The 12,365-nt window shown below is 36.7% G+C and overlaps 1 protein-coding gene across 8 annotated transcripts in view; it reads left to right on the top strand.

Moving 5' to 3' along the window:
• TRPS1 (transcriptional repressor GATA binding 1) overlaps positions 1–12,365 on the top strand; it is a 213,795-nt gene that overhangs the window by 165,298 nt on the left and 36,132 nt on the right. The window lies entirely within an intron of this gene.

Below are 12,365 nucleotides of genomic sequence, written 5' to 3'. Positions count from 1 at the left end.
GGAAAATGACGGTCTTTTTATGGTTCTTGCTGTACAGCCTGGATAATAGGAAGCAGAGTCATAAAACAAGTAATTAATACACTTCTGAACTGAGCTATTTTATTGTGTAGATCTTAATTAAGAATGATAGATACCAGTGATTGAGTGGCACATAATACATTTGGTCAACATAAGTGAAAGGTCAGTTATCATTTTGACTACTTTAAGTGAAAATGTTTTCTCTTATGTCAGTGATTTCAGAAACCACAAACGTCAAAGTGAAATGCTTTATGCATTCTCTTTCTAGAACGCAGATTTTTAGTGACATGACAGGCAAGGAGTAATAGAGAGCATTTGATTTGCTATGGGATTTCTGATCAAACAATCAGAAGGGGTAAAAAAAATAAAAAAGAATGTGTAAATATTAAATCTTGGCTTTTTGAGTGCCTTCAGTTTAGGGTGGTTCTCTGGTTCTCTTTCTGAATAACATCACAACCCCTCCTGCCTGAAAACCATTCAGTCAGATGGGACACTTTGAAATTCTTTTCTGAAAAATCTCATCGACTTGATCAAAACATTCCTTGATGTTTTCAGAACATCTCTAAGTTATTCATTTTCAGGAGAGTGGGAAAGGGTAGCCTTAACTCCCAGGCTGGGGATGCGTTCAGGCATTACAGCATTATCGAACCAGAAGACAAGTCAGAGGGGGAGCTCCTGCTCTGGCAGTAGGAATGTTAGACATCTCACAGATGCTCGTACCAGTGCTACATGTTTAACTTCACTTGTCATCTCTGTGTTCTTCATAGCTTAGACACCTTCTATTTTTCTTTAATACTGTACAACCATGATTAAAGTCAATAGAAAAAAATACCCTGTCCTGAGGCTATTAAGATAGCCTTAGATACTTTAAAGGATACGTGCCTAGGCAAAGACCCTGTTAAGAGAAGGACTTTTTGAGAAAAGTCAAGATGACTTTTAAAATTTTGCATTATTAAAAGATCATTTGGTATTTTGATCTCATAAATTATGTACTCTCTCCTTAAGGACGAGCTGCTGCAGTTAAAGAGGATAAAGAGAGGGATAAAAAGGAAATGACCAAAGAAAATTTTTAATTCAGTTTTGTGATGGGTTTTGCGCAGTATCCAAAACAACAGAGTTCAAACCGGGGACTCAAGTTAATATTGTAGTTCATGTAGCAATTGATTATTTTAAAAATACTTGCTTGAATTGATCATGAGGTGCTGTTATACCTCCTATGCATCCTAGTGCAGTTTGCTATACTAAAATAAAAGATTTAACATACTTGATAATGTAATAAGATGGAAAATACCAGTTCATACTAGTTAGTTACCAGTTACATACTAGTGTTAGTAGAGAGCTTTAAAGAACAGCATCTCCTTGCTCAGGAATTCACTAGTTGGCAGTACTTCTAATAAAGTCTGAGTGTGCTTGAATAAATGGTTTTAGCATGCTTCAAGGTGAGTGACTAAGTCTGATTTCTTAGGAAAATGGGAATGATCACCAAATTTGATCAGTACAGCAAAAGAGAGAACCGAGTACATGAAAATGTAAGAACAATAACAAAGTAAAAGGTCCTATGTAGAAGTCAGTGAGGGACTGAAAAAAATCTGCACAAATAATAGAGTAAGCTGGTCAGTGAAAAAGGAAGAACTGACTCGGCAAGAGATCTGTGCTGGCGTAACTGGTATTTGAATATACCAGTTTCTCAAGCTGTCCCTTGACCTTGCTAAAAATGAAAAATAAAAATGAATGACTAATGCTTTTCCAGGCTTTCAGTTCTTAAAAGATGCTAGTAACTGGGCAGGAAAACAGACACAGGGGGCTGTCTATGGCCTGGCGATGAGGCAGGCAAGCCAGTGCTCCCACAGCTCACTGGTATGCTTTGGATGAGAAACAGTGATATGATTATGACTTGTGTACACAACAGGGAAGATTGTAACTAGCAGCTTATGTTTTAGTATAATTCTAACTTACTCGGGCAGCTCTGGGCACACTCCTCAGAAGCCACTAATGACGTTGTAGTTGTGTAACTTGAACGGTCTCTGTTCTTGCTCAGGCTGCCAAGAATACTGCAACCCAAAAAGCCTCTTATGCAACTGCAAGTGAGAAACTTGGGCCACTGCAGACAGTCTCATCTTGACAATTGGATTTTTGTCCAGTCTGGCTTTTCAGCTCATTTTTTATGTTAACAGGCCTATGGTTTTCCTAGATAGGTTTCTTCAGTATAACAAGACCGTATATTTTACCAGGAAGCTGGGCACAATGTACTACAGTACAGTTACATCTCTAATCCAGCTTTCATTTATCTGTACCTTACCCGGTAATTAGACTGCTGACAAGTTTCCAGAAGGTCTGAGAACCGCCAGGAAATCATAATCAAGCTAGGTGTTCTTTGGAGAAGAGGAGAGAAACTTTTCTGTACAGCTTGTCTGGACCCATAACGGGAGCAGCACGTGGCTGGAAGTGACCTCCTGCGTCACTGTGTTCAGCCCTGTGCAATCATAGGATGTCACATTGGCCTTGTAATAATTAGATCAACTTCTATTTTAAAATACATAGAACCTTTTTTTTTTTTTTTTTTTTTTTTTTAACCCTGCTATTCTTCTGGAAAGACTGTTCCAGAAATAATGTGCTTGTTATAAACCAGCTTCTCATTTCTGCTCTCAATTCATGCCTGGCCATAACTGATGAGAGACTAGACAAATTACATCATTAATTGTTTGTTCTCGTTTGTTCTCCATTTATGTTAGTGTCATCTTAGCAAACTTCAGCTACTCAAGTTCTTGACTTTAAAACACTAAGAAAGGTATGTGGGATCTGGGAATTTGTGTGGAAGGAAGCCTCTCCTTATCCACGAGATACTTTTAGTGGTTGTTTTCTGGGTGCTGATTTTGCCCAGTTTCAGTTCTTTAATAACCTTTCTCAGTTCCTGAGGTGAAGATGAGTTCCTTGTCAGCACAGGAAGGCACTTGCTGAACTAGTAAGTGTACACGATAGTTTACCTGCAGGCAAGATAAAAGCATTTTGTCCTTAATTATTGATCTTACATTTGATCTGGGGTGCAAGAAGTCACTTGAACAGTTGAAGCATTGTATAGATTTTTCTCTGTGAGTAATGAAAAGTTGTGACTGACTCAAGGAGACAACGGAAAGTTCTGCTCAAAGGGGATTTTTTTTAAATGGAGGGAAGTTACTAGTGACATCCATGAGGTGTAGGCTGGGGGCCAAATTTTAAAAGAATTTCTTTATGTTCTTGGCACAAAAAGAGTGCAACCATTCATTTGGAAAATGAGGATGAGAATTTCTGCCTAACATGGCTGGATATAGGGGTTGTTAGACATTAGCATCTCCTGGAGATAAAACAGTGAAGTAGCACTCTTGAACCAGATGCTGAGCTCCAGAATCAGGCTCCTTCTTGCTTCTTCTATCCCTTGCTTCTTGAATTCCTTCCTGAAAGGTGGTATTTGCTTCAAGAAGGCTTGACCCTGAGTGAAGATCTAGTGTCAACCTCTCCTATTTTTTGTGCAGGTGTTGTAACAACTAAGCTAGAAGAAAGTATTACCATACTTGTCTGCAAGTGGACGTGGTCCCAGCTGCTCTGAGATTTTTACGCACTCAGTGCTATGATTATTTTTTAAGAGACATTTCAGTGTGCTTTGCCTGTTTTCCAGACTCCTGCTGAGCTTATGCAGGAGACAGCCAGGGAGCTCCTGAGGCACAGGTAGCTCTGTGAATAGCAAAATGGAGAACTTGATGCAGCTGAGGAACTTTCAGGTAAAAGCCAGAGCTGTTTTCAGGGTTAATGGCTGCAAAGCATGGGTAGTGTAGCTTGTAGTTTGGGAACCAGGCACCTAAGGACAAACGAAATCCCATTTTAGATGCCTAAAACCTTTATTGGACCTGGACCAAATGCTCTATTTTTATGTTTGGAAAAATGTTGCGGAGACCGTAAGTGCTTCTGATTTTGACATGCAAATGCTTACTTGATCAGAATAAAAAAGCAATAATCTTATGCCTAAAGAAGTGTTAAAAGACATTCAGATTGAGATGTAAGCCTACAAAATCAAGGAAATCCTGAGGTAGGATTATTCCATTAATCTTTCTGTCCTCCTCCACCAAACTCAAACTCCCTTTGTCCTAACATTGTTTATTCTAGCAAATATGGTTGTCTATGTGCCTGCCACTGGGGTAACATTTATTATCCCCATGTGGAACAGTTTATTATAATGTAACTGATATAAACAGTGAAAAAGATGTTGTCTCTGGGATCTTTCTTGGCCCACTGCAGCCTGATTTGTTAACCTTCTGAGCCTGCTGTGAACCTGGCCTGGTACTCAGTAACATATATGAAGGCTGTAGGGCTGGAGGCTGTGGGCGGCTATAGTTCTACCACTCATTACAGTCTTTTATTTTGCTTATCTGGAATGTATATTATTTTAGTTGGGATAATTTGGGGCAGTTGCATTTTTTTAATGTATTACAATATTGTAAAAGCACCTAAAATCTTGGTTGTTGCTTTCAGCATCCGCAGATTGTATTATAAATAGACACTGTAATACGGTACTTGTTTTTCTATTATTTATCTAACAAACCACCCATGGTGTGTAAATTCTATCAAACAATGTCTGCGTTGTGAAAGAGAATAACCATTGGTGTCTGTTTTAAAAGTTACTCCATTTGCTTAGTGGGACTATATATACATTTAAGATCAGCCAACCAAATTAGGATATGATGAAGTAATGCTTTTTTAGTGCTGCTTTGATTCCTCTTCCATACTGTTCTGTCTCTGTGAATGAAAGAAGAAAAGTTTCTGGGAAGATGAGGGGTTTTGTCCTGAACGAGAATTCTGCCCCGCTGAACCCTGAGCACTTGAGCTTGGCATTTTGTTGTAGGGAAGGACACTTCTCCATATGGGGCTGGGAGAACAAGGAAAAAAACATAATTAAGTTAACACCTTTCACTTTGTTACACATTTGAGTACCCTGTGGATATTTGATGTATATGTATAAATTGGCATTATGAAGCCAGTTCCCCCCAAATCAAAGAGCACTGAAGAATTTCTGTCTTTTCATGGGTACCGACAGGTGAGCATCTGAGTAATTTATTTCTCACACAGAGAATAAACAAATATATTAATCTGTGGCCTGTGACTTTCAAAATGAAGCATATTGAAGAAGATGGTGTTTTTAATCTATACATCCATTGTAATAGTTCAAGTTTTGAAACTTTTTTTTTTTTAATGAGTATCAACCGTGTAGCATGTTACTTTTTACTAGACTCACAAGAACTAAGTAGAACACTCAGATTTCCAGGAACTCATAAAAACTCCTTCTTTTGTGCAGAAGAAGGCATTTTTAATGTGTCTTAGAGCACAAATGTTTTAGTAGTAGTACTGCATGTAATGAGAACTGTTACTATACTATGCACAATTGCTAGACCTGTGCAGAATTACACAGCAGTATAGATCTCCATTGATAAGTAAATTCCCATGCTTTTTAGACAGGATTAATGGATCGCTTGCACGGCAGACTTTATAATTTAGAGTTTAAATCTACAGAAACGTGCTCTTTACAGTGGAGAAAATCTCCTGTCGATCTTTGCAAGAATTTACATTTAACTGGATCAGTACAAGAAATATTGTAATATGCAAATGATTCAAATTACTGCAGTAGCATTTTAAAATGAAGTGTGCATTCTCTACCCTCATAGCAGAGGCATTCTAAGAGACAGGTCATTTTAAAATATAGAAGATGTGTTACGTGTTTTAGGAGTGTTCCCCAGTTGAGCAACAAGGAGTATATATTTAAAATTCATATTGTTGCTCAAAGCGAAAGAAACCTGAGTCCCACCTTTTGTATTGCGTCAGACAGGCTTATGCACAGTAGCAGGATTTGATGAAGCAATGTGTATTTACAAATACAGAAAAAGAAATATGAAAACTCAGTTTTAACACTTGGTAGTTTATGCAAGTCTGTTATCACCATTAGATTAATGTAATCAAAATGACTGTCCTAATTAATAGATTGTAGACTAGAAGCGATTATACACATTTCCAATTTTATGTTTGTGTTTATATTCTAGTTAGTGGTTTAGGCTGTGAAATTTTGGCCCTAGGGTTAAACCCAAAGGTTTTCAAATGAAGAAATCCATGGCTAAAATATGTTTGGTGGGAGGGAATAATACAATTACACATAGCTTTTTGATAAACAGCCTAAATTATGCTTCAAAGGACAGATGTGGCTTTAATAATCTGAACCATTTGCATTTTCAGATTAAACTCTGCTTGATTGCATTGTACTTGATATGTATACTTAAATCTATATGTTAAATGTTATACTTTGATATAGAGCATATTGTTTGACTTTGTTCTTATGATCTGACAAGCTTCATTATATAATAAACTAGTTTAAATAAATCTTAAAGACATAAAAGTGTTCTTGACAGTAAGAAAAAAATTTAAAGCACACAAATGATATATCGGTTAGATGTTCCAGAGAGAGTCAAAGCTTTTTTCATTCAGATCTTTGAACATGTGTTTTGAATAAAGCTGTAAGGCATTTTCCAGTAACCAGTGTTGTATTACAAAAATGAGTAAAGTAAAACAAAAGGAAAACATGTTTCAACATTTTATTCAGTATTGTCACACATTGTTGCACATTTCCAGCTGGAAGTAAATGTGACATTTGTAATGCTAATTTTTCAAACCTAACCTTTTATAATATATAAAATATTACTTGGGATGGTGTGCCCTTGTGAAAAGAGCAGGAGTAATGAAGTACTTGATCAGGGTTCAATTGGATTCCTAATGGCTTGAGTGCAATTATACTGCCAGTTTGTTGCAATCAATCAAAACCATTTCTGAATTGTTCTCTTAAACTGTATCTAGTGGTAACTGCTGATAAGCAGGTTACAGAGCACTTGACCTGATACACTATCAGTGTGTGTGTCTCACAAAAAAATAATAATAATAAAAAAATGCTGTTAATGCAACCCTGTTTATGCCATATGAGAAGAAAACTGAAGAAAAAGATATGTTAATACAGAAGAGCAAGTTGTAGCCTTGTTTCATGGTACGTGTGATATATAAATGTGAAAATAAGCATGATGTAGGTGGACGTAAGAAAAATGCAGTACATAATTTTGGTGTTGCATATGTAATACTGTTAATTGTTGGCTGTAGGTACAGTAAATAATTCAGAAAAAAAGATAAAGCTCTCTAAGTTGCTCCCATTTTTGTTTATCAAAGTGACAAATTGCCAGCCTCCCTCAGCTCAGAGAGGAGAGAAGGAGGAGGAGCAGAAGGGAAGAAACACATGCAAGCACTTTGGATATTAAAAAATGCCAAATTAAAAAAAAGGGAGGGGGGAATCTTACAATTAAGCCATAACGGAATTTATAGAAAGATGGATATAATTTATTTTGGTTTTATTTGTCGCGGGCCATAACATATTAGCCTGGAAATATAATCTAAAACACACCACATGCAGAGTTGCTAATGGGACATTTATGCTAAAGGGACTTATTCCCCCTACTTCAGGATAGGAAAAATATACTATAACATTTCATCACAAGGCATTCCTAAGAGTGAAAGCTAATTAAATCGTTTTTACTGTAAGTTTAAAGTATCTTATAACTGAAAAACATTAATCCATGTGAGAAATCAGCTAATGTGGTACTTGAAGACAGGCACCTTGAGGCTGATGGTGTGGTGATCAGAAGTCTCCTATTTCCCAGGAGTGCGGGTACCTCCTCTCTTGCCAAATCATACCCCACTACAACTGAGCAGGAACCATTTTGCTGTGAGCGTGGCAGTATAACGGCATATCAATCACTATTTGCCTTTTGTCCCATAATTTCTATCCTGAATCTGGTGGCAAAAGCACAGGAGGGTTGTAGCAAGACAGGATGGGTGCCCACATGACTTTTACGAGCTACCTTGATGCTCACACTGATATGTCATTCCCGTGGACGGCAGAAACAGGAATTCCATGCATCCCACTCAAAGAATATCTGCTTGTTCCCTGAGCAATCTCTTTGCTAAATATGTGTCTTTTAGCTATCATGCAAAACCATTAAGGATTCAGTTTGTAGCTGTACCCCCTAAACAATTACCAGTTATCACCACATAATTTTGATGCTTAAGATGTCGACTTCCTCAATATTTAGCCCTTACCTCTATTTCAGATTACTGACTTGGCAGGTGTATAGCTCAAGTTCTTTTTCTTTCTTTTCCTTCTTTTTTTCTTTCTTTTTTTTTTTTTTTTGAAACTGAAACAAACACATCTTCATTGCATAATGAAAAATTGCATCTAGAAAAGGAAAGTAGAAAGGAGTTTAAAAAAATTGGTTAAGGACAAAACATATTTCCAGATGGTCTCTCTTGTATTGTACCGCTTTATATACAGGACCATCTGCAACTCTTTAGTTAATTTCCACTGGTCTAATTCTGTACTTGCATGTATGTATCTAGAATAGATTTGACCAAAATATGGGACTTTTATGTACTGTTTGTGGGATATTTTCACAGTAATACACAGCAGAGCTTGGCTGCTCTGCCCTTTGTATAGATAGAGAATGCCAAAGGGTAGGGAATGGCCTGTTCTCCTCTTATATCTTATCCAAGTCTTTGGAGGCTCCTAAACTCAAAAGAGTACAACAAGCAGATTTAGTTCAGTGTGTGTAGATACACTGGGAAGCTCTGCATGCTCTTTTTAGCCCACAATATTTATTACATACAGCTTTAATATTGCTGTTTAAAAACCCATCCGTTTGCTGCATTTAACAATACCTCTCATCTCTCTTTTCCCAAAGACAGGCATTTAAAGCTTTCAAGATAATAGCGGGAAATTTTTGCGCAGAGGCATTGATGTAATGGCAACAGTAGTTATTCTTTTTACATTGAAATGTCAGTTTTCAAAGACTTGGAATTGCAGAGTGGATTTTGGTTGCATTCATTTTTAATTGATCGTATTGAAAAAAAAAAGGAGAAAAAAAACGCTGGAGGAAACACCTGAGAACAGCAACCTGTCTGAAGTGTTTGTCACTCATTTTTTGTTTTCAGAATGTCTCCTACTTTCTTTATATGACTTGAATAGATTGTAAAGTACAAAATAATTAAGTATATCAAAGTAATCAAATCTGTTGCAATTGCAGTAGATGTATGCAGTTTTATGCATTTGAGTACTATTTAAGTACTTCCTATATTTAAGATATATAATTGTTAAATTGTGAAATATAATTATTTCCATCCCTTCATATACTCAGATTCTACTGTCCAAATTCTATTCCTTACTGGGTTACTTAACTTTTGAATGGCTTACGTACTTTAACTAAAGTTATACAGTTCTTTTTCTGGGCTTTAGACATGCAAAGAAGTAGATGATACCATTTCTCTTTGTCTCTGTCTCCATTTTTCAATCTCCTTATTCTGAGGCTAACATTAGAAGAAAACAACACTGCAGTTGTCTCTTTCTCCTTGTAGATCTTTCATAACGGATGTTTTCAGGCAATGGAAACCACAGAGCATATGGATCAAAAAGAATGTGATTCAGGTGATGAAAGCAATTGTTTCTTGGTGCCTGTCTTGATTTTCCTTTGAGTTTGTGCTGAAAGGTTGAGGTTGAAATCAGATGATAACTTTCCAAGATCCCTGGATGGTTTAACCATCCCCATGTTGTCTGGAAATTTAGCTGGATCTGTTTTCGTACCAGTTTCAGACTGAGATTTTCATCTTTGCTGATAGGAATTGCTGCAAAATCCAGTCATTTATTTACACATAAACAGTAAACTTCAGCTGTTGCTCTGATTTTCTCCTTTGGAACAACGTGGCTTTCCTAATTACCTAAGCCTGGGACTAGCTGCTATCTGACATTTCTGTTTGAACTGGGTGTTTGTTACATACAGTTCAGTTTACGACTAACACTACTGGTCAGAAATCCTAGTGTCTTTGATTGGAAAGCAGTTCCAAGCTGCCTGTGTACCCCAGGTAGATGTTATCCATGGAACATGTCCATCCAACATCTGGGCCACCCCAACATTCCCAAGCTACTCTGGAAAGAGTGAGTCCAACTAGGACATTTTTTTGGCTGCCAAAGTAAGAGAGCAGGTGTTGGCGTTTATGTTCCAGCTGTGTAAATTGACTGTGGGTATCTATTTGGGTAGTTGTTTATATGATCTTCTTTGGTGTAATGTTTGGGCACCTACATGACGCAAAGCAAAGAGAGGCAGGGCACTCGTGCAGCCCTGGGGGAGCGATGTTGCTGTTGGCTGCTGCTGAATCGATCTTACCAGGAAGTTGATGACCATGCCAGCGTTTCTCTTTTTCGTCTTCACTGTCTTGTTCTTCATGGCTTTTTTTTCTCCTTACCTCTCAAAGGACATAAATAAACATCTGAGTTGGCTGCAGCCCTGTAACAACTTTCCCTCAAAGTGACAGGCAAAATAAATGGTGAAATGATATTGTTCAGAATTATTTATCTCAGATGGACTGCTAAAAATTCACCAACATTGTAATCATAGATACTGAAAATAGAAGAGTAAACTTTCCTTCCAAATGAAAAGTTCACTCTGCTTTTCCTGGTCTCATGTAGTCAATTGTCTTAAAGCCATCAGTGTGTCATTTGAGAGACTCTGACCATCAATTAAATGTGACTTTCAATCTTTTGTAGGACCTCTTGATATTTTATTCAAGCATACAGTCTGCCTCCTGCAGCTCTTCTTAGCTCAGGATTTCATAGTTTTGGATAGCAGGCCAACTAATCTTGTCTGCACATCTTTCTACAACATCTACTGGAATGATGTAGTAAAAGGCTGAGTCCCAACTGCTTCCATCATGGCACACAGCTCTTAGCAGTAGAGAAATTTTATTGGGAAGAAAGGAAAGTAAAACCCCAAAGAAGGCACCATCCTGCTGCTAGGACGGACTATTTCAAGAGCAAGGTTTTGGATACAGATTTATCTTGTTTTATCTTTCAAGAAAACAATTGTATTTAATTTCATTATACTTTGATTTCTAGACATTTCCATATTCTTCAGATTTTCTTCCATCTGCTTAGCTGTGGAAACATATAAAATAAGTCACTGATTTTCAAATTCTTAGTGTACGTCTGTAGTACACTAAACACATTCAGTATTCATCTGGTATGGCATTTGAAGTCTATTAGTTCAGCTGAAAAATACAAAAGTAATAAACTTGTACAGAATTTATACTGTAAAGTAATAAATAGTTGATAAAAAGCAATGAATTGTAGGTTCATTGCATTCCTTGGTGTCCAAAAATTCACTCATTAAATCCTCAAATGAACCTAAGAGTAATCGTGACAACTCACAGGGCTAACACAATAACCTGCAGAAGATGAATTACTAAATGGTTGCAGCTACCAGAGTTGTGCTCACAGTCTGATTAGGGGCCATAGACAAATGTAATTGGGCTTAGAGAATAACTGACAGCTTAAAGTCCTGAATGCCAGACAACAAGAAAAATGTGATGATATTTCAGCATCTCTCAGATGAGTAAGAAGCATGTTTCCACAGGCCTGTTACATTATTCAAAAAAAATAAGTTTTCAGTTTGAAAACATGTATTTAAAGGACATTAAAATTAATACCTAATATATTCAATAATCTTGGTATTACACAATTTGAAAATTAAAACAAACAAAAAAAAATAAAGCCAATTTAAGAGCGTAGGGAGAGTTTTGAATATAGTCTGATTATTTATGTATAGCAAAAATCAATTTATCCTTTTTTTTTTTAAAGAAAATTGTATTAATAGAGCTGCCATGAAAGTAAAAGTAATTGAGAACAGTATTATAGCAGCATTATAAATGCTGATGAAAGAACCAGTGGTTAGAATTCTCTTGTGGAATTAAATATGTCAAAACAACTTCTACACAGTGGAGCAAATTTTGTGTAAAAGCCAACGTTAAAAAACTCAGAAGACAAACAAATTTACCAAGGAAGCACAGAGTACAAATGAAAATTCAAAAGGTTAGACCATGATATTATTTGACTTTTTATAGATCAGTAGGATAATGGAAAGTGGAAAGTAAAATATCTTCAAATGTGTTTGCCCGAGGTACCGTACATCTGTTTGATTTCAAACTTTAATGGAGTCATAAGATAAAGGCTCTTTTAAAATAAATTCCAGGCTCATGCTATGTGCTATTTTAGATTCATCCAGGCTCATAGGCTGATTCTACTATGTTAAATTTAGGATCTGTAAATCACTGCTGTTGCAGCACCCCCACTGGTGGAAAAAACAGAGATTGTCATACAGAAAGGAGCAAGGTATTTTTATCTATTAATATTAAATAACACACTGCTAAAATGACTGTCACAAGTTGTGCTTTCGTTACCATATAAAGCA

Source organism: Anser cygnoides, chromosome 2, assembly GCF_040182565.1.
Source record: "Anser cygnoides isolate HZ-2024a breed goose chromosome 2, Taihu_goose_T2T_genome, whole genome shotgun sequence".
NCBI classification, from domain to species: domain Eukaryota; kingdom Metazoa; phylum Chordata; class Aves; order Anseriformes; family Anatidae; genus Anser; species Anser cygnoides.
The sequence above is the reverse complement of the archived record's forward strand: the minus strand, read 5'-3'. Positions and strand labels throughout refer to the sequence as shown.